This window comes from Macaca nemestrina, chromosome 7, assembly GCF_043159975.1.
Source record: "Macaca nemestrina isolate mMacNem1 chromosome 7, mMacNem.hap1, whole genome shotgun sequence".
Classification (NCBI taxonomy): domain Eukaryota; kingdom Metazoa; phylum Chordata; class Mammalia; order Primates; family Cercopithecidae; genus Macaca; species Macaca nemestrina.
This window is the reverse complement of record NC_092131.1, coordinates 120,486,622-120,508,342: the sequence shown is the minus strand read 5'-3', so window position 1 is coordinate 120,508,342 and position 21,721 is coordinate 120,486,622.

Below are 21,721 nucleotides of genomic sequence, written 5' to 3'. Positions count from 1 at the left end.
AGAAGGAATCCTTCCTAACTCATTTTATGAGGCCAACATCATCCTGATACCAAAGCCTGGCAGAGACACAACAAAAAAAGAGAATTTTAGACCAATATCCCTGATGAACATCGATGCAAAAATCCTCAATAAAATACTGGCAAACTGGATTCAGCAGCACATCAAAAAGCTTATCCACCATGATCAAGTGGGCTTCATCCCTGGGATGCAAGGCTGGTTCAACATTCGCAAATCAATAAACATAATCCAGCATATAAACAGAACCAAAGACAGGAACCACATGATTATCTCAATAGATGCAGAAAAGTCTTTTGACAAAATTCAACAGCCCTTCATGCTAAAAACGCTCAATATTTGGTATTGATGGAACGTACCTCAAAATAATAAGAGCTATTTATGACAAACCCACAGCCAATATCACACTGAATGGGCAAAAACTGGAAAAATTCCCTTTGAAAACTGGCACAAGACAGGGATGCCCTCTCTCACCACTCCTATTCAACATAGTGTTGGAAGTTCTGGCTAAGACAATCAGGCAAGAGAAAGAAATCAAGGGTATTCAGTTAGGAAAAGAAGAAGTCAAATTGTCCCTCTTTGCAGATGACATGATTGTATATTTAGAAAATCCCATTGTCTCAGCCCAAAATCTCCTTAAGCTGATAAGAAACTTCAGCAAAGTCTCAGGATACAAAATTAATGTGCAAAAATCACAAGCATTCTTATACCCCAGTAACAGACAAACAGAGAGCCAAATCATGAATGAACTTCCATTCACAATTGCTTCAAAGAGAATAAAATACCTAGGAATCCAACTTACAAGGGATGTAAAGGACCTCTTCAAGGAGAACTACAAACCACTGCTCAGTGAAATAAAAGAGGACACAAACAAATGGAAGAACATACCATGCTCATAGATAGGAAGAATCGATATCGTGAAAATGGCCATACTGCCCAAGGTTATTTATAGATTCAATGCCATCCCCATCAAGCTACCAATGAGTTTCTTCACAGAATTGGAGAAAACTGCTTTAAAGTTCATATGGAACCAAAAAAGAGCCCGCATCTCCAAGACAATCCTAAGTCAAAAGAACAAAGCTGGAAGCATCACGCTACCTGACTTCAAACTATACTACAAGGCTACAGTAACCAAAACAGTATGGTACTGGTACCAAAACAGAGATATAGACCAATGGAACAGAACAGAGTCCTCAGAAATAATACCACACATCCACAGCCATCTGATCTTTGACAAACCTGAGAGAAACAAGAAACGGGGAAAGGATTCCCTATTTAATAAATGGTGCTGGGAAAATTGGCTAGCCATAAGTAGAAAGCTGAAACTGGATCCTTTCCTTACTCCTTATACGAAAATTAATTCAAGATGGATTAGAGACTTAAATGTTAGACCTAATACCATAAAAATCCTAGAGGAAAACCTAGGTAGTACCATTCAAGACATAGGCATGGGCAAAGACTTCATGTCTAAAACACCAAAAGCAACGGCAGCAAAAGCCAAAATTGACAAATGGGATCTCATTAAACTAAAGAGCTTCTGCACAGCAAAAGAAACTACCATCAGAGTGAACAGGCAGCCTACAGAACGGGAGAAAATTTTTGCAATCTACTCATGTGACAAAGGGCTAATATCCAGAACCTACAAAGAACTCAAACAAATTTACAAGAAAAAAACAAACAACCCCATCAAAAAGTGGGCAAAGGATATGAACAGACATTTCTCAAACGAAGACATTCATACACCAACAGACACATGAAAAAATGCTCGTCATCAATGGCCATCAGAGAAATGCAAATCAAAACCACAATGAGATACCATCTCACACCAGTTAGAATGGCGATCATTAAAAAGTCAGGAAGCAACAGGTGCTGGAGAGGATGTGGAGAAATAGGAACACTTTTACACTGTTGGTGGGATTGTAAACTAGTTCAACCATTATGGAAAACAGTATGGCGATTCCTCAAGGATCTAGAACTAGATGTACCATATGACCCAGCCATCCCATTACTGGGTATATACCCAAAGGATTATAAAGTATGCTGCTATAAAGACACATGCACACGTATGTTTATTGTGGCACTATTCACAATAGCAAAGACTTGGAATCAACCCAAATGTCCATCAGTGACAGACTGGATTAAGAAAATGTGGCACATATACACCATGGAATACTATGCAGCCATAAAAAAGGATGATTTCGTGTCCTTTGTAGGGACATGGATGCAGCTGGAAACCATCACATCATTCTTAGCAAACTATCACAAGAACAGAAAACCAAACACCGCATGTTCTCACTCATAGGTGGGAACTGAACAATGAGATCACCTGGCCTCGGGAAGTGGAACATCACACACCGGGGCCTATCATGGGGAGGGGGAGAGGGGAGGGATTGCATTGGGAGTTATACCTGATGTAAATGACGAGTTGATGGGTGCTGACGAGTTGATGGGTGCAGCACAGCAACATGGCACAAGTATACATATGTAACAAACCTGCACGTTATGCACATGTACCCTAGAACTTAAAGTATAATAATAATAAAAAATAAATTAAAAAAAAAGAAGTTAAATATCTCTAATGAAACCATGTTTAGTTATTTACTATTTATTTTGCTTTGCTTTTGGAAATAGTGGCTATAAATATTACATAGAATTCCTTATTTTTTCAATGTCAAAATAAAGAGGTTATAATAAAAAATAATAATAATAATAAAAAAATAAAACAATTGGGCCTGATGCGGTGGCTCATACCTGTAATCCTAGCACTTTGGGAGGCCAAGGTTGGTGGATCACTTGAGGTCAGGAGTTCAAAATCCACCTGGCCAACATGATGAATCTCCCTCACTACTAAAAATACGAAAAAATTAGCTGGGTGTGGTGGCTGGTGCCTGTAATCCCAGGTACTTGGGAGGCAGAGGCAGGAGAATTGCTTAAACTCGGGAGGCGGAGGTTGCAGTGAGCTGAGATTGTGCTACTGCACTCCAGCCTGGGTGACAGAGTGAGACTCTGTCTCAATAAATAAATAAACAAACAAAACAATTGAATTCTTGGAGATAGAGAGTAGAACAATGGTTACCAGAGGCTGGGAAGGGTGGAGCAGGGGGTTGAAAGAAAGTGGGAATGGTTAATGGGTCCCAAATAGTTAGAAAGAATGAATAAGACCTAGTATTTGCTAGCACACAGCGTGACAACAATGATTTATTGTATATTTAAAAATGGCTAAAGGAGTATAATTGGATTATTTGTAACACAAAGAAAGAATAAATGCTTGAGATGAGGACACTGCATTTACCCTGATGTGATTATTACACATTGTATGCCTGTATCAAAATATTTCATGTACCACATAAATATATACACCTAATACGTACCTATAAAAATTAAAAATTAAAAAAAAGACTTGATCTGGACCTTAGTGATTCCTACGTATTATTCAACACCGTGTACCACAGTGAAGTTTGCAACATTTACACACCCACCCATTTACTGATTCATTCATTCATTGAACAATTATCCTGAGGGACCACAACTATTCAAGGATTCTGTGCTTTGCAAAAACAGGAGTGAATAAGTCACTTTCCCTACTCATAAACAGCTCATGTTTCTAGAGGAGAAACACTTGGGCAATATATAATTACAATGCCCTAGCTACCTGCCCCTAGCTAGGAAGGGGCTTAAAGCTTTCATTTAAATTGTATCATTCACTTGTTATAAATAATCCAGTCAGTTATGACTTACTTCATTATATAGAGAAGAAAACAAAAGCTCAGGGAGACGAAGTGACTTTTCTAAGGACAAACAGTCTTTAAATATCAGAGCCAGGCTTGAATTCAGGTTTTCTAAAGCTAATTCCAGCTCTGTGTGCCCTGTATAACTGAGGCCTAAAGGACTGAACATTTCCAGCTTTGCCCAGTGTTTTGCCTAGTGTTTTCCCTATGGTTTGTAGCATTCATATCAATGGATATCACACAAGACCATGCTGAGCCTTTCCTTTTTGTCTAAGTACTTCCTAGAGAAACAGTCCTGCCATGTCTCATTAAAGCAGGAGTTCTCGCAGGGGCGGGGGCTCACACCTGTAATTCCAGCACTTTGGGAGGCCGAGGTGGGCAGATCATGATGTCAAGAGATCAAGACCATGCTGGCCAACATGGTGAAACGCTGTCTCTACTAAAAATACAAAAATTAGCTGGGCATAGTGGTGCTTGCCTGTAATCCCAGCTACTCGGGAGGCTGAGGCAGGAGAATCACTTGAACCCGGGAGGTGGAGGTTGCAGTGAGCTGAGATTGAGCCACTGCATTCCAGCCTGGAGATAGAGTGAGACTCCGTCTCAAAAAAAAAAAAAAAAGAGTTATCTTTTTGAAAAATGCAAAGAAGAAATGAGAATTTCTTTTCAAAGTTAAATTCAGAGTGAATTCCTCTTCTGGGACCCACTTCCATAAGCCTGTGGCCTGGCATTCTTTCCTTGGACTTGACTTATATGTGAAGACAGGGAACACCTTCTACCTGTATTTTTCTGTGGTGGGCATGATTTCTGAAGAAACTATTAACAACACAGTGGCACACTTCAACAGTAGAATTGTATACTTATGCAGATTTATGAGAGAATTTTTGTTCTGTTAAAATTTCTGTTCTGAGGCAGTGTAATGGGAACACGTGCCAGATGGACTCAAGATGGTCTTATTTGATATCTATTAATATTACTGCAGCAACCCACAGGAAAGGCACTGGGTAGAGTTGGCCGACCTCATCATGTGAAGCATGAGGCTTGCTATTGCCTACTTTAGCAGAGTGATGTGCAAGGGATGCCTGACACCAACTCACCCCAGCCTTGGTGAAGTGTTTACATTACTAGTCTATTTATAATAAAGAGCTCTGGCTATGCCACTGAGATCCTTTAGGAAAATAGCAACCCAAACAGTTTATGCAAAATAATATCCTTATTTGCTCATTGTGCTAAAATGTGTCAAGAACCAGACTTTGGAAACAGGATGCCCATGAATTCCAGCTCAAACCTTTTACCAACTGTGTGGCCTTGGGCAGACTTTGATTTCCATCAATGCAAGAGGGCAATAATAAAATATACTTTTCCAGGTAATCAGGAGTGTTAGCAATAATGTTCATAAATAACATAAAGTTCCAGGAGAAGAGTGGATGCTCAATAAGTGGTTACTCTTGTTTTCAAGATTTCCCCCCATGATGTTACCTAACAAGCATAACATTTCCTCCAATGAATAATATGTGTGATGCATCCATCACCATGGATATATGTTGTTTAGAGTCAACCTTTTTTTGTTTTGGAACCTATTTTAGACTATGCTGGCAAACTTAAAAATTCAGCTAACATTTGGCCTAGAAAAAGGTGGAAAGGTTGTGTTATGCCCCATTCAAAAAAATGCCAATATGGTACTTTTCTCATTTACATGATGATCTCTTATTCTGCATCAGTGATAATGACAACTATTTAATTATCAATAATTGTTCATTAAATATTGCCAAGCTGTTGCTAATTTTCTTTGGTGAACACTAGCAAAATATTTGCCTGGATGACAGTACTTGAGAATTCTCCAAGTCCAAGAGCACAGAATAATGGGAAACTAGGCCCTTCCTTTCTAATTTCCAGGGCTGTTTCTAGAATAGCACTTTCTTCTATAGCAGGCTCTCCATGGACACCAATTTGGGCAAAATCAGGCACATCATTACAAACCTGAGTGTGGAGACTTGCTCACTTGGCATTTACAGGAAAGAAAAATGAACTTCCATATGCCATAGGCATTTAAATGCTTGCTAGACCTTGCGGTTGCAGAGGGGAATCAACAGGACTCCCACCTCCAAGGATTCTCAGTGGGCTGAGGTCTGCAGGCATGCATTGAATCTCACAGTGCAGAAAGAACTCCAACAAGTTACGAGCTTGTGTGATGCAGGAAGAAAGAACAGCTCTTGTAATGATACAAAGATAGAGGAGGCCACCTATCTGACAACTCAAATCTGATTTCATTATAAAAGTCATTTATTTCACAACGAAGTCAACACTTCTGTTGAGTATGTATTTGTCTCAAAAAACTCTTTGGTTGTAAGTAAAGGGGAACAATTCAAGGGGCTTAAGGACTAAAATTTGGAACGGACTCAAGAACGCTTTGTGAAGCCTTGAGACTTAAGTGACAGGACCTCTCAAGGGAGGTAGCCACAGTCAGAAAGCTCACAGCTATCCGAGCGGTCCTCATAGGTCACCTCTGTTTCTCTGTGTCTGTTTCATTCTTGTTTTTCTTCCACCTGTCCTATTCTGCCTTTCCAGATGAAGCACAGAAAACATTTGCCCCACAGCATCTAAATATGTCTTCCCTAAATCCAATCAGCTAAGGGCTCTTGGTCTGGGCCTTGTGGAACCAAGAGGCAGCTGCATCCCACCCAGCTGGTGAGGGAAGTTCTCAGGGAAAGTGAGTCATCCCCCATTGTGTAAAGCACTGGGTTGGGACTGATCGTAAGGTAAATAACCCAAGTTGTACACATAGCTATGGAAATGGTAGGTCAGAGGGAGAAGGTTCAGCTTCAGGTTGGAAAGACAGGAATGTTTGTAGAAAAAATGAAAATCAATTGAGCATTGAAAGAAAGTTTCAACCAGCATAGTGAAGCAGCATCATCCTCTGGAGTAAATACCTGACATTCGTTGTCTCACGGCCAAGGAAAACTAGGACACAGACACACAAAGGGTGAGGTTCAGAGTGGAAGTTTAATAGCCGAAAGAAAGAGAAGAGCTCTCTTGCTACAGAGAGGAGTCCCAGACAAAATGGTTGCCACTTCCGCAATGAACGCAGAAGGTTTTACAGACGAGCTTGAGGGGGCAGTGTCTGATTTACATAAGACATGAAAGATTGGTTGGACCAGGTGTGCTATTTGCATAGTGCATATAAAAGCTGGCTGCCCCACCATGACTTTTTACTATGCAGATGGGTTCGCTGCCTGGCTGGTGCCTTGTTGCCTGGTTCTTTAGTGTACAGGTGGTGACAAAGAAAAGGGAAGATGGAGCCTCCATGTTGAACATGCCTGGCCCTCCGGTAGCCCTTTCCTATTGGCACAGCTGCTGGCATGCACATGTGCAAGCTTCCAGCTTGCTTATCTATGTCTGCAGCTCGTTTTTTCAGGCTGCTCTTTGTTAGAAAAGAAGTGATTTGGGGGTTGCTTTTTATTAAAAGGGAAAAATCTGTCGAGGACTCTGTTGCCCTTACTATCTGCCTAAATAATTTCTTTCTACCTCCTGTAACAGTAGGGATGAGGGGAAAAAAACCCAGACTCAAAGAGTGAAGAGAAGTCTAAGGAATAATCAGGCAGTAACCACCGAGACCAAAAGCAAGATAGAATTAGGTGCCAGGAATTAACTGAGGCAAGCAGTTCAGAACAAAACCTGGAATGAGTTTGTCCTGAAGTTTCCCTGTGAGAAGTACATAAGGAAAGCTGTGGTCCTTCCAAGATACTGGCTGTGTGGAGCTACTTGGTCTCCATTTCCCAGGCACATCTGCAGTTAACCACTCACATCTAACCCCATAATGGCATCTCATTTTTATTCTGGCTGGTTAACATCTATTGAGCAGTTAACCATGCGTCAGGCACTGTGCTACCTATATTACCTGAAATGATTTCCATAATAGTGCAATGAAATAGGTGTCATTATTTATATTTTACATATGAGGAAATTGAGCTTTAGGTGAAGCAAATCGCTTAGGGGCACACAGCAAGTAAGCCACAGGTGCAGCTTTGTGAGACACTAAGACCTGTTTCTGCAATTACTATAGTGTCTATCCTCTACATATTCTGTCTTTGATTTGTCAACTAGATTGTCACAAAACTAGCACCCAATACATCTAATTTTCTGCCTCCCCTAAGAAAATAACTTATAATTCCAGACCACCTTCACTGGTTGGGGAAAGGAGTTGAGGGTGATGAATTCATGCCAATTCCTGAAAAAAGTCTAATATAAAATAAAAGACAGGCCAAGCCTCAAAAAACCTGCATCAGGTTTTGTTGTTGTTGTTGTTTGCCTACTTTATGTCTTTTGGGTTCTGAGCTCTTGAAATTGCAATGGCTGCCTGTTTTCATTTGCAAAACTTCTCACCATAGCATTATAGCTTTAGTAAGTGCTTTTGAAAGCAAAAGAGCATCTATATTTAGCACAGAAGGTCAAAAAGAAGTCTCTAAATAGAAAAATATGTGTGCTTAAACTTTTGTCTCATTTAAATATGAAGATAAATTTAAGCACTCTTTGGTGTCAACAATTCCAACCTCATAAATTAGAAGCAACCATAGTAAATGCATCCAGCAGCATTTAAGCTATCCTTTTATTTCCCCTAATTATAAAGTATGGGGCTGAAAACATTCACGTTGATTTACTAAATTTCCTATTGTCAAGTTCTATGTCTACACTTGATGTGATTATGTTAATGCGCTAATTAAGTTTGGTGTCCTTTACCATATGTTCTGCTTTCAGCAAAATAAGAAAATGCTAAGAGAAGTATGTTTTCCTTGAGTGTGGTCTGGAATAAATAGGGCAAATGCCCTGTGAGAGCAGAAAATACTATCTTTTGGGTTGAGCTGCCTTAGATACAATTTAATGTGAACACTTGAACATATTTATGAGGTGCAAGAAGCAAATAGAAAAGAGCATTCAAGCTGTGTAGTGTGCCTTGCTTTCACCATTAGAGCTGAAATGATGGTGAGTGTGCTCATATGTGAGCCAGAGTGTTTTGAGGGACACTGTAGGGAGCAAAAGTCAAGAATATGCTGCTTGTATATTTCACCCAAGGCCACTTTTAACTCAAATTTATATCTTATTCTGTTTTTTTCTCACTCAATTTATGCAAACATTTTCATTATTTTGCAGGTTGATTTTTCTTCTGATTTTCAACTCCAGAAAAAGGCCTGGGGCCCAGGTCTTGTCTGTGATAATGCATATTCTTAAAAGAGACAAAAAGAGTCCATTGTTTCCCTTTGCAAATTAAGCTATGACATAATGTTTTATTAATACTAAAATTTTAAATTTCATGTTATTGAAAGAGCTCTTTTAGATTTATTTAGATGTAGATTTTTATCATGCAACACTCACGCATATATTCGTTAAGTTTTTCCTAAAATTGGATCATAGTCAGAGTCTTTCTTCTGAATCACTTACAGCTCAGAGTCAATGTACATGTTTTTCTTCAAACTTTCATCCTCTGGAGTAGATGTTGAAGGATTTCTCATATGTGTTCAATGCTGCCTCCAGGACATTCTGCAAGTCTCGATGCTGAACTTTCTTGGGCTTATTAGAATGGTCATCCAAAGGTTTTTAGTCTACATTGTGCATGCAGAGAATAGCAATTATGCCAATATGACAATGGCTGTGAAACGCTACTGACTGTAAGCCACCTCCTGATTTTAGAGAGAACCCTAGAATCCATGAAATACTGTAAATCCATAGCAGCACTTTCCTCCTAGGGTTATTGTGAGAAATATCCTGGAATAGTGCCTAGCACTTAGTAAGCATTCGGTAAGTAATAGCTGTCAGTAACGCTACTCTAACTTGTTGGGATGGCTCTGTATATGTAAATTGTTGAATAATTAGAGTAATAAATTATACCCAGGCTTTAGTTATACAGGTATTTTAGGAATGTGTGCCTGTTTGGTCTCAAACAATGGGAAAGGATCTCCTATTCCGTAAATGGTGCTGGGAAAACTGGCTAGCCATGTGCAGAAAACTGATACTGGACCCCTTCCTTATACCTTAAACAAAAATTAACTCAAGATGGATTAAAGACTTAAATGTAAAACCCAAAACCATAAAACCCCTGGAAGAAAACCTAGGCAATACCATTCAGGACATAAGCATGGGTAAAGTCTTCATGACAAAAACACTGAAAGCAATTGCAACAAAAGCCAAAATTGACAAATGGGATCTAATGAACTAAAGAGCTTCTACACAGCAAAAGAAACTATCATCAGCTTGAACACGCAACCTATAGAATGTGAGAAAAATTTTGCAATCTACCTAATATCCAGAATTTACAAGGAGCTTAAACATATTTGCAATAATAATAATAATTTTAAAAAACCCCATCAAAAAGTGGGCAAAGGAGGCTGGGCACAGTGGCTTACACCTGTAATCCCAGCACTTTGGGAGGCCGAGGTGGGCGGATCACCTGAGGTCAGGAATTTGAGATCAGCCTGGTCAACATTGTGAAACCTCGTCTCCACTAAAATACAAAGAAATTAGCCCAGGGTGGTGGCGTATGCCAGTAGTCCCAGCCACTTGGGAGGCCGAGGCAGGGGAATCACTTGAACCCGGGAGGCAGAGGTTGCAGTAAGCCGAGATTGTGCCAGTGCACTCCAGCCTGGGAGACAGAGACTCCATCTAAAAAAAAAAAGTAATAAAATAAATAAACAAATAAATAAATAAAGTGGGCAAAGGATATGAACAGACACTTCTCAAAAGAAGATACTTATGCAGTCAACAAACACATGGAAAAAAGCTCAACATCACTGATCATCAAAGAAATGCAAATCAAAACCGCAATGAGATCTCAGGCCAGTCAGAATGGCAATTATTAAAAAGTCAGGGAACAATAGATGCTGGAGAAGCTGTGGAGAAATAAGATCACTTTTACACTGTTGGTAGGAATGGAAATTAGTTCAATCATTGTGGAAGACAGTATGGCGATTCCTCAAGGATCTAGAAACAGAAATACTATTTGACCCAGCAATCCCATTAATGGGTATATACCCAAAGGAATACAAATCATTCTGCTGTAAAGACACATGCACACGTATGTTTATTGCAGCACTATTTACAATAGCAAAGACATGGAACCAACTTAAATGTTCATCAGTGATAGACTGGATAAAGAAAATGTGGTACATATACACCATGGAATATTATGCAGCCATAAAAAGGAATGAGATCATGTCCTCTGCAGGAACATGGATGAAGCTGAAAGCCATCGTCTTCGGCAAACTAACACAGGAACAGAAAATCACATGCACACATGTTTATTGCAGCACTATTTACAACAGCAAAGACGTAGAACCAACCTAAATGCCCATCAATGATGGACTGAATAAAGAAAATGTGGTACATATACACCATGGGATACTATGCAGCCATAAAAAGGAATGACACCATGTCCTTTGCAGGGACGTGGATGAAGCTGGAAGCCATCATCCTCAGCAAACTAACACAGGAACAGAAAACCAAACACTGCATGTTCTCACTCATAAGTGGGAGCTGAATATTGAGAACACATGTACGCAGAGAGGGGGACAACACACACGAGGGCCTGTTGGGGGTTGGGGGATGAGGGGAGGGAGCTTAGAGGATGGGTCAATAGGTGCAGCAAACCACCATGACACACGTATACCTATGTAACAAACCTGTACGTTCTGCACATGTATCCCGCTTTTTTTTTTTTTTTTTAAGAAATAAAGAAAAAGCTAATCTGAAAAGTCTACATACTGTATGGTTCTAAACTATATGACATCCCACAAAAGGCAAAACTCCCGGGATAGTAAAAAGTTAGTGGTTTCCAGGGATTGGTAGGGAAGGAGGGATGAATAGATGGAGCACAGAGAATTTTTAGGGTGGTGAAACTATTCTTTATGATACTATAAAAGTGAATACACATCATTAAACATTTATCCAATCCCATGGAATGTACATCACAAGTGTAAACCCTGATGTAAATTATGGACTCTGGATGAAAATGATGTGTCAGTGTAGGTTTATTGACTATAACAAATGTGCCACTCTGATGGGACATGTTGATAGTCAAGAGGCTGTGTGTGTGGAGGGGTAGGGTGTATGTGGGAACACTGTACTTTTCACTAAATTTTGCTGTGAACCTAAAACTGCTCTAAAATAATATCTTTTAAAAGCAGAAACATTTCTAGATTAAGGAGACATGAAGTCATGACAGTGAAATATAACATGTGATCCTGGGTTGGACCCTGAACTAGGATTCTTTTTTTCCATACAGGGCAATTTTGGGATAATTGGGAAAAAATGAATAAGGTTTGTAGCTTAGATAATTATATCAATAATAATTTCTTGATTTGATAAATATAATACAGCTATATAAGAGAGAGCCCTTTTTCTCAGGAAATACACAGAAGTATTTAGCAGAAAGGACTCTAATGTCTCCAGTTAGTCTCAAATGGTTCAGAAACAATAATATTGGTGTAGATAGATAGACAGATAGATAGACAGATAGATAGATAGATAGATAGATAGATAGATAGATAGATAGATAGATAGATAGAAGAGAGAGGGAGAGAGAAGAAATGATAAAGCAAATGTGGCAAAATGTTAACAGTTGGGGTGAAAGGCTTATGATAGTTGTTTCTACTATTTTTGTAACTCTATTGAAAGCCTGAAATTATTTCGAAATAAAAAATATGAATAATTGGGAAAACAAACCACTTCAAAGAAAATAAAAAGTACATGAAGAGTATTAAACTCATTTTGAACCAATGATGGCATTCTAAATTCCCTTCTGAGCACTTTTGTTATTGGCATGCACACTCATAGAATTATAGTCTTAGTGTTGGCTTCTTTCTGCTTTCTTTTAAACTCAACATAATTTCATGTAAACAATCTCTGCATTGACAGAGTGCAAAGACCTGCTACTTTCTAGGGACGTTTCAGGATCCCACCACTTGGCTGGGCCTTGGTAGCTTAGCTGCCTTCCTATTGTTATGAATTATTATTTTTGTTATTTATCAATTCCTAGCATGCTTATTTTATTCTACAAAAAATAGTGTCAGTGCTAGTATTGTTATTAATTGTAAAAAGCCTACTCACCTCACCTACCCCAATCCCTTGTTCTCGCATCCTGTAGCATCATAAGGTGCAATCACCTACCAGTGAAAGCATAATGATGAGTTCTCAGAGTGGTTAGCCTGCTGGCTTCTGCATTGTTAGTCTATGCAGAGACCCGATTTTGAATCTTGACCATGTTTTCGATTAGCTGTATGATCTTAGGCAAGTTATGGAGTCTCTCTAAGCCTCTGTTTCTGTTTATTTCATTTACTTAAGTCTTTCTCAAAAGTTCGAATGTATATCTTGCTCTGTATGTGAATATTGAATAGCTGCTTACTCTATTTTTTGTTTCCCCTATTTACAGAGAACCTCCTCAATCTCATTCCAATTTACTTCACTAAGTTAGCAAGAGAAGTTACATTTCAAGTTTCTGTGTTAAAATGGGATAACATTATCAGTGGAGAGAGCTCTAGTTTGCATAAATTAATACTTTAAGATTGACTGAGCAAGAATTTTGGAGTCAGATTTGTCTGTGTTTACATATTTAGCTATGTCACTTATCAACTGTGTGACCTTGGGCAAATTCCTCTTTAACTCTGTAAATATCAGTCACCAGATCTATAGAATGAAAATAATATTAACTACATTAAAGAGTTAATTTAAAGGGTTAAATGAAATCTATATAAAACAATTTTGCAATATTTTAGACACTTTGTAGATACAGACATAGTTTGTGTGTGTGTACATATACATATGCACATATATATCGATGTTGACCTAAACACTCACATAAAAATAAATATGATATACTTATTTACAGATTAAAATTGGAAATCAGTAAGTCAAAGATGCTCTCTAGAAAGGTCAGGGGCTGCTCAGCATCACCCTGGGGCATGACTACTCCCCTTGGTCTGGAACCTTGGTTTTACTTTTTAGCTCAAGCAGAGATCATCAGGTCCTGAGGGACAGAGTGAACTGATCAAATATCAGTTTATTTTTAATAGGGAGCAGAAATGGCAAGTACACTAGAGTGAACCTGTGGGCTGATCCCCTCATTACCTTTTATAGGAAAGTCTCCTTAGGAAGCCAGATTATCCTCTGAAGGTTGCTGGGGCACGGTGGGGTGTGTGTATGTATACATGTGAAGTATAGGCCAGAAGTGAAGTGACGGGGGATTAGAAAGATGGCCTTGTAGCTAATATCACTGAGTCATACATAAAAGGCTAATGTTCCCCCATCAAGGAGAAGAACTGGTGGCATGATTAGGGAACAACTTGAGTCCTGGACACATCTTCTTTCTTGACAAGGTTCCTCATAGACTATTCCTTGCTATTGACAAAGAAGTTCTTGTGTATCATTGCCTATAATTTTGTTTTTCTCCAAAATGTTACTTGTAACAAGTCTTTATTCTTTTTTTCCCCCCCCGAATACACATACACATTCATCTTTAGCAGGTCTTGTTAGATTTTGTAGCTCTTTTTTTTTTTTTTTTTGCATTTGACCCAAAAAAAAGATATTCTTTTAAGTCAACATCTGCCCTAAACAGTTGTATCTAATTTGTGCTTATTTCTAGTATCTTGCCTCCAATTTCCTGTTGCTATGGTCAGAATTTCAGAAACAGCTTCAGAAATCATCGTACCAACTCAGCAAACAAATTCCTCCTCTTTTTGAGCCCTGTGAGTAGGATGACTGGGGAAACACCTAGTTAGGAATATACTTTGGTCCAGAAAAAAAGAAAAAAGTGAAGGTTTCAAAGACACGTTATATGAACAGCCTCTGAGACATGTCACAATCGGCAAGGGTTTTAAGGCCCTGCAGTTGCCTCTCCATTTAGCCAAATTCTTATGCATTATGTAAACAACTTAGGCACCAGGAACAAAAGCAGAATGCTTTTCACAATGAATATTGGGAATGTCAGGGATTTTCCTATTCAAGTATCATGTAACATGAATATGATTTGATATACAAATATTCTGTTTATGTTACAATTTTAGAGACTCAACTGATGAAATAGAGAACAGGTGAGGATTTGTGTTTTCCTCCAAGCATTTTCTTTTCCTCAATGCTGTAGTGTGTTGGAGTTTAACAACAGTAGTGTAGGAATGAGACGACCCCAGCCCTGTCTTTGCCATCATCCCACATTCTTACCAGTGATTTCCCCTTGTAGCCAGGGGTTTGACTTTTAATAATGTATAAAATTGAGAAGCCCAGACCTAGAGAAATGTACCATTATCCATCTCTCATCATTGTCTTGTTGAGACCACGTGGGCAGGAGGAGAAACCCCCATCTTGGCAGATCAGGAAGGAATGGGTGTCTCATTTTCAGTCATCTAGAAGAATTGGTAATCTTAAGCCAGGAATTGAGGCGGGCTCTGGATTGGCTAAGGAAGGAACTTCTCCTTTGTTAAGGAGGCTGGAAGGAATTGGAGCTCTGGATTTAAGGTGTAGTGAGGGCTAAAGTATGTGGGTGGTGATGGCAGAGGCAGGCCAGCCAGATGGTACCAACCAACTCTTTGGTTTGGTTTGGCTTGGTTTTCAGTTAATAGCAAGTTAGCTTTCAGTGCAAGCAGTAGATGAATTAACAACACAGGGAAATGGTGAGTTTCTGGAGCAGTCAGCAGTTACTGCAGCCATAGCTAGAACTACTTCTGGGTTCTGACCCCACGTGCAGGTGATAAGGAGGAGCAGGAATGGCCCTTTGTAAGGGAGGAGAGCAGAGGCCTGCCCTGAGGCTAACTCTGGATGGCAGCCATGGTGTTGGCAGAGGTGCCAAGAGAACAGAAATCAAACAGGGTCACCGGACGAGATGGGTGCTGATCAGGAGGGAAGTCTGGAGTAGAGGTGGCAGGGAAGTGGATGATGGTGTGACAAGAGGCAACCAAGGCAGGTTTGTGCGAGATTCAGCTTCCTTGAGGATCTCCCCCAACCTGCCCAGAGAGGCCTGGGGGTGAGAAACATTGTGAAAACTGGAGTTCTCCCTAGCAGGGGTGGTGGGTATTTGTGTTATACTTTAAGACACAAGAATGGAGTAGTTGTGACTGCTTCTCCTTCTGCCCAACCCACAACTTCCCTCCAACCCACAACTCCTCCACTTCACTCAAGGTGCAAAAGCAGTACCTCCCTCTTCCACCCCTACCCTTAATTTCCTAACAGTATAATACACAGGGAGAATGAGAAAGTTTCTTAGGTTTACCTCTAAATTGTGTACTAGATGGTTTTTAAAGTTCACCTCTAAAAATCTATGACTCTGTGTTTGAAATAGCCATACGTTCAAAGCACCGAAATCTAATTCCTCAACGAGTTAGACTGAATATTCTCAAAATAAATTTTCTTAAACAAAAACATGCTTCATTTCCCTCTAAGAGTGTGACCTACAGGAAGGAAAGTCATTGTCACCTGTCCTTTGTTTGTGGTAATTTGCATGCTAATGATTGCGCAGTCCCAGACCAGTCGGTTGGATAATGAACTTGGTCAAGCCCTGTTGTATCAGAGTAACCAGTGTGGACGCCAACAGAATGCTGAGTATCACTTGGAAAGAGAGATTAATCATTAACCAACCCCATTAATTCACTTGGCATTTTTAAGCAAAGATTACTTCACTGTATATAACATAAGAAAAGATCGGATGCACACGTTCAGCATTACTTGCTAAAACGTCCAGATAATCGTATTATGCTCAAAAAGTATGTTCTCAATTGTGCAGGTGGCTTCCAAAATGGATTAATACAACAGGAAGGTAGCAAAATCTGAATACTTTCATATATGTGGCACTTCTTCACTTATAAGACCAAGTAAAAAGTGCCAGGACCAGTGAAATAATGGTGTTAACATGATTTGAAAGTCAGAAGGTGCTGGGTGTAGAGGAGAATTTGTTATAACTACAACTGGTAAATGGAGTTACTGAAATCTTTCCCATGGACTGGGAAAACATGAAGACTTATAGTGAATAGGGCACTAACTGATGAGTAGAATATCTTATTTTCCCTATTTCCCTCTTGTTCTCCAAGAGTAATTGATGTAGCTTTTAATATGAGTCAGAATCAAAGTAGGAAATTAAAAATAAAAATCCAGAGAAGAAGCGTTAAAGATTGAGAGATGCTGGGGTTCCCTAACACTGGGAACATGTTAGCTTTTGCAGGGGAACACAACATTTAGCTCTATGTATGCTGCCATGGAAGAGATAAAGGGATGGAAACATGCTGCTTATGTGATCACTGATGTCTGATAAGAGACTCAAGCACTCACTCCATGAATATTAGAATACTTCATATGGCTCAGGCTATGAAATGGGTACCAGAGAAAGAAAAAAAAAAAAAGATGAAGGTAGTAGCTCACAGCCTAATGTATCAAATAAGATGTTATTTTAAAAACCAATCCTTGTGCAGTGAGGTTTGTGCTAGAATAAGGGGAAAGGAGGAATTTGGAAGTCCATCCCGCAAGAAGCCATGAGCACACCGCCCGGAAGAGACAAGGCAATCCACATGTGGTTCCTGATGAATGAGAGGTTCACTAGGGAGAGGGGCGTTTTGGGCAAAGGGAATAGCACACTGTATGTAGGAAATGACTGTGTGGCTGGATCTTACCGGAGCATAATTGGTGGTGAATGGGGAGCAACTATGGAGGTAAAAATGGACAGGAAGGTAGAATCAGAGACATAAGGGTTCATTCCAGAGCATCTGCCCTTGGACTGATTTATGAATGTTTCTTTTTGTGCTTGCTAAATTTGTTTCTGCATTTATCTTCGTTCATTTTTCCCTTGCTATAATTTTTTCCCCCACTTTGTGGCAGACATCTGTGGAAATGTCCTCCCAGCCTGTCTATAGCCCCATCCTCTCAAGCTCTGCTTCTCGGTAGCTCCAGCCTCCAGGTCCCATCAGGGTACGCTTCCTTCCCACACACTGTTGTCTCCTCTCCCCATCTGGGGCAGCATGGTCCCCAGGGCAAGGTTGGCTAGGAGCAGGCATGTGACTCGAATCAGGGCTTCCCCCAACCTTTTCCTAAGGTGCCATTCCTACCAGAGAGGGTGCCCCTTTCTGATCATGGGAGCCAAAGATGGTTTCCATCCTACCTGTCAGGAGTAATGTATCTTCCCATGTGGAGGAAGGTGTGTGCAGCGGGAAAGAATGACACATGAAGGGAAGGAGAGGGGAAAATACGCACAGGGAGTCCTTGTGAAGTCCAGATGCCTGGTCCCAGTTTTCCTGAAGTCTAACTGTATCCCTACCTGTCTGAGTTTTGGTTGTTAACCTTTCCTTTTGGTTACCTGGGCATCCTTAGCACCTTACCAATAATATGGCTACATAAGCTAATTTGAGTTGGGGTGTTTTCAGGTACAAAATATTCATTGACCCTGAGATTTCTGAGCTAAATGCTAATTTCACTTATTTCCATTCATTTCTGTTTAATAATCAAGTACTTGCAGCTGTGAATTTTTCTCTGCAGATAGCTTTTGATACAGACAGTCATCATTATACTGTTTTCCAAATTGTCAGTTGCTTTTTCGTTTTAATTCAATTTGTCCCATTTCATTTTGGGGATGGGAGGCTGAACTTACCTCACCTCTCTGATAATAATATCAACAAATATCCTATAAGAACCACATGCCAGATAATGTTCTAAGTGTTTTACAAATACTAACTCATTGAATTCTAACAAGAACCCTATAAGATCAGTACTATTAATATCGCTAGATCATGGATGAGTAAATGGAGGCACAGGGCGTCTAACTCACACTGAGTAGGTAAGTAGAGTTGTTGAGATTTGAACAGGGGACTGTCTGGCTTCCAAGTCCATGCTCTGAGAGCAGCTCAGAGTCTAAACTGCAGTGTTGTCATGTCTCTGTGTGATAGAAGAGGCCAGCCCAGATGCTGCTAGCCCCTGAGACAGCCAGAGAACACAAAGAAAAGGCATCAGCACAAGCACATGCTGTTCTTCAACACACAAAGAAGTTCAGGCCTCAGGACACAGGGTTCTGTTTGCAAGAGAACAACTCCCAAGAGACAAGACACAGCCAGGGAGCAAGATTATGCCTGTAGCATTGTGGTCCCATTATTGTCTCCAAACCCACCCAGTCATTGCCCCATGTCTTCCTCCTGGTGCTGGGTGCTTTGGGCCCATGCCCAGGGGAGGAGTGGGGAGAGGGTAAGTGGAGCAGAGTCCTCCTACAGGCCAAGAGTAAATCAACCTCATATCAACATATTTTACATTTGTCCTGCGTTGTTGTTGATCTCATCTACCAATAACTAGAAAATCTTGATTAAAGTCTCTACTGATAAGGTGATTTTTGTCAGCTTCTCCTTAAATTCCTGGTAGTTTTTGTTGTGTACATTTTAGCACTATGTTACTTGGTCTTGATTCCTAAGAGTTCATGGATGGTACATTCTCACCATGGATATGTTTCCATCTGTTATATTTTTCACTTTAGGTTGTCTCGTTTTATCCCTGTAGCAGGGTTAGAAATTAACTCATACCATACTCATTTGAACCAAATGAATTTTAACCTTGACAGCTCATGGTGTTTCTTTGTTTTATACTATCTCTTAGAAAGCTCAGCATCACCCAGGTGAATGCACAGTCATTCTTAGGTCCTTTCCCTTTCACTCCCAGCTCCCCTTCAAGCTGGTGTCTAGGTGGTCATAGAGGGAGTGGTGGGAGAGAAGGGAGCCTTAGAGCCTTGCCCACCTCCATTCTGAGGGGCTGGGATGGTCATTTGGCTGGTGAACATTAAGATATCTTTAGGAGGCCTCACACTGAGAGCTGATATCTGTGGCCTTGGTTTGGGGTCTTGTTCATTCAATCCTGCCTACTATAGCCTTTTAGTCCTCAGCCAGTTATCCATTAATTTAGACCCTCAATACCTTCATGTCTCCTCACCTGTGGCACACCTAGCATACCTCAAAGAGCCACAAGGAGCCAGGAGTGCCATATCAGGCCCAGCTTTGCAGCTACATCCCTCAATCCCTGCAGAACCACCCTGTGTTTTATCTTCTCCAAGACTCCCACATGGGTGGTGGCCAGAAACCCCTCCGCTTTTGGCTATTCCATCAGCTGGCTTCATATACCTTCCACGGAAATTATAGCACCTGGGACTGACTGCCTGTTTCCCCTCCCACCCTCCTTCCTTCCTTCTCCCCACTCTCCATGAAGGTAAAGCACGACAAGCTTCCCCTTCCTATCTCTGTGGGATGGAGATTTGCCATATTTTTCTTCTTTCCTCTGCAATACTACCACAATACATTTTAAAGTCTTTAAAGTGTATACAGCCCACACATTACTTCATTCAATGTTATCTTCACCAAAATTCAGCACAGTAGGTAACATCATCCCCATTTTCCAGGTGAGGAAAGTGAGACTTAGAGAAGTTTCATGAAGTGACAGAGCAAAAACCTATACCATGCTTTCTGCTTCAAAGGCTGGTGCTTATGCCTTTTTGTATAAAACTAAGATCTCATCCACATTTGATCTGTTATAAGTCCATGATTCTTGGTGTAAAGGAGAGGCCTGATAGGAAAGAAGGCAGGGGTGGGGGCTGGGGGTAGTGCCTGGACAGACAGTCTGTGGGCAGTTGTCACTGGTGTAGAAATAAAGATAAGAAGGTAGCAGTGGGGATAACAGAGACTCACAAGCCTTTGTCTCCAGCAAAGAGAGAGAGAAGTTAGAATGTTGGAGGAAGGAAGGGTTGAGAGGACACATATAAATGGAGAGAAAGCCTGTGGTTATATCCATGGCAGCCCTACCATGCCTCTCCTTCTGCAGAAGACTGTGCTTTCATTCCTGGTCTCTTGGTATCTTAAAGTGAAGTTAAAATAAGATAAAATTAGCCGGGCATGGTGGCTCACGCCTGTAATCCCAGCATTTTGGGAGGCTGAGGTGGGCAGACCACAAGGTCAGGAGATCAAGACCATCCTGGCCAACATGGTGAAACCCCATCTCTACTAAAAATACAAAAATTAGCTGGGCATGGCGGGTGGTGGGGGGGGGTGGGCGGGCACCTGTAATCCCAGCTACTTGGGAGGCTGAGGCACGAGAATCGGTTGAACCAGGGAGTCGGAGGTGTAGTGAGCTGAGATCGCGCCACTGCACTCCAGCCTGGTGACAGAGCGAGACTCCATCTAAAAAACAACAACAACAACAAAAAGACCGGGCGTGGTGGCTCATGCCTGTAATCCCAGCACTTTGGGAGGCCAAGGCGGGCGGATCACCTGAGGTCAGGAGTTTGAGACCTGCCTGACCAACATGGAGAAACACCGTCTCTACTAAAAATACAAAATTAGCTGGATATGGTGGTGCATGTCTATAATCCCAGCTACTTGGGAGACTGAGGCAGAAGAATTGCTTGAACCTGGGAGGCAGAGGTTGCGGTGAGCCGAGATTGCGCCATTGCACTCCAGCCTGGGCAACAAGAGCAAAATTCCGTCTCAAAAAAAAAAAAGATAAAATTGCCTTGAATTATTTATATATTATACAACGGAAATCCTTTGTCTCTAGTGTTAGGACTTAAAGGGATATGAAGCAGAACTCAGGTGGCTGCTTTCTCCCACCAACTTAAAAAAAAGAGAATCATGAAAGAAAGGCTGTGGACCCTGGTACGCATTAGCACAGCAGCTGGTCAACTCTGGTCATTTCTGGGAGCGCTGTGCCCAGAATCGTGCGCTACGGGCTCGGTGGATCTGCATTAATCTTTTCAAAAATGCAAATCTCAGCTTCAAATTCAACAGCCTCTTTTGGAATTTCAAAGAGTTCTAGGTTGTTTAAAGGTTGAGTGGAATTCCTGAGGCTGCGTTAACTGGTCACAGTCTACTGACTCTCATAATTAGCACAAGACCACTGTATTGTGTAAATGCCACTCAGTATGCAACAATGACTAACCACTCCATTTCAGATTGTTTACTTAAGTGGGGGGGCTTTCATCCACAATCAATGTTTCT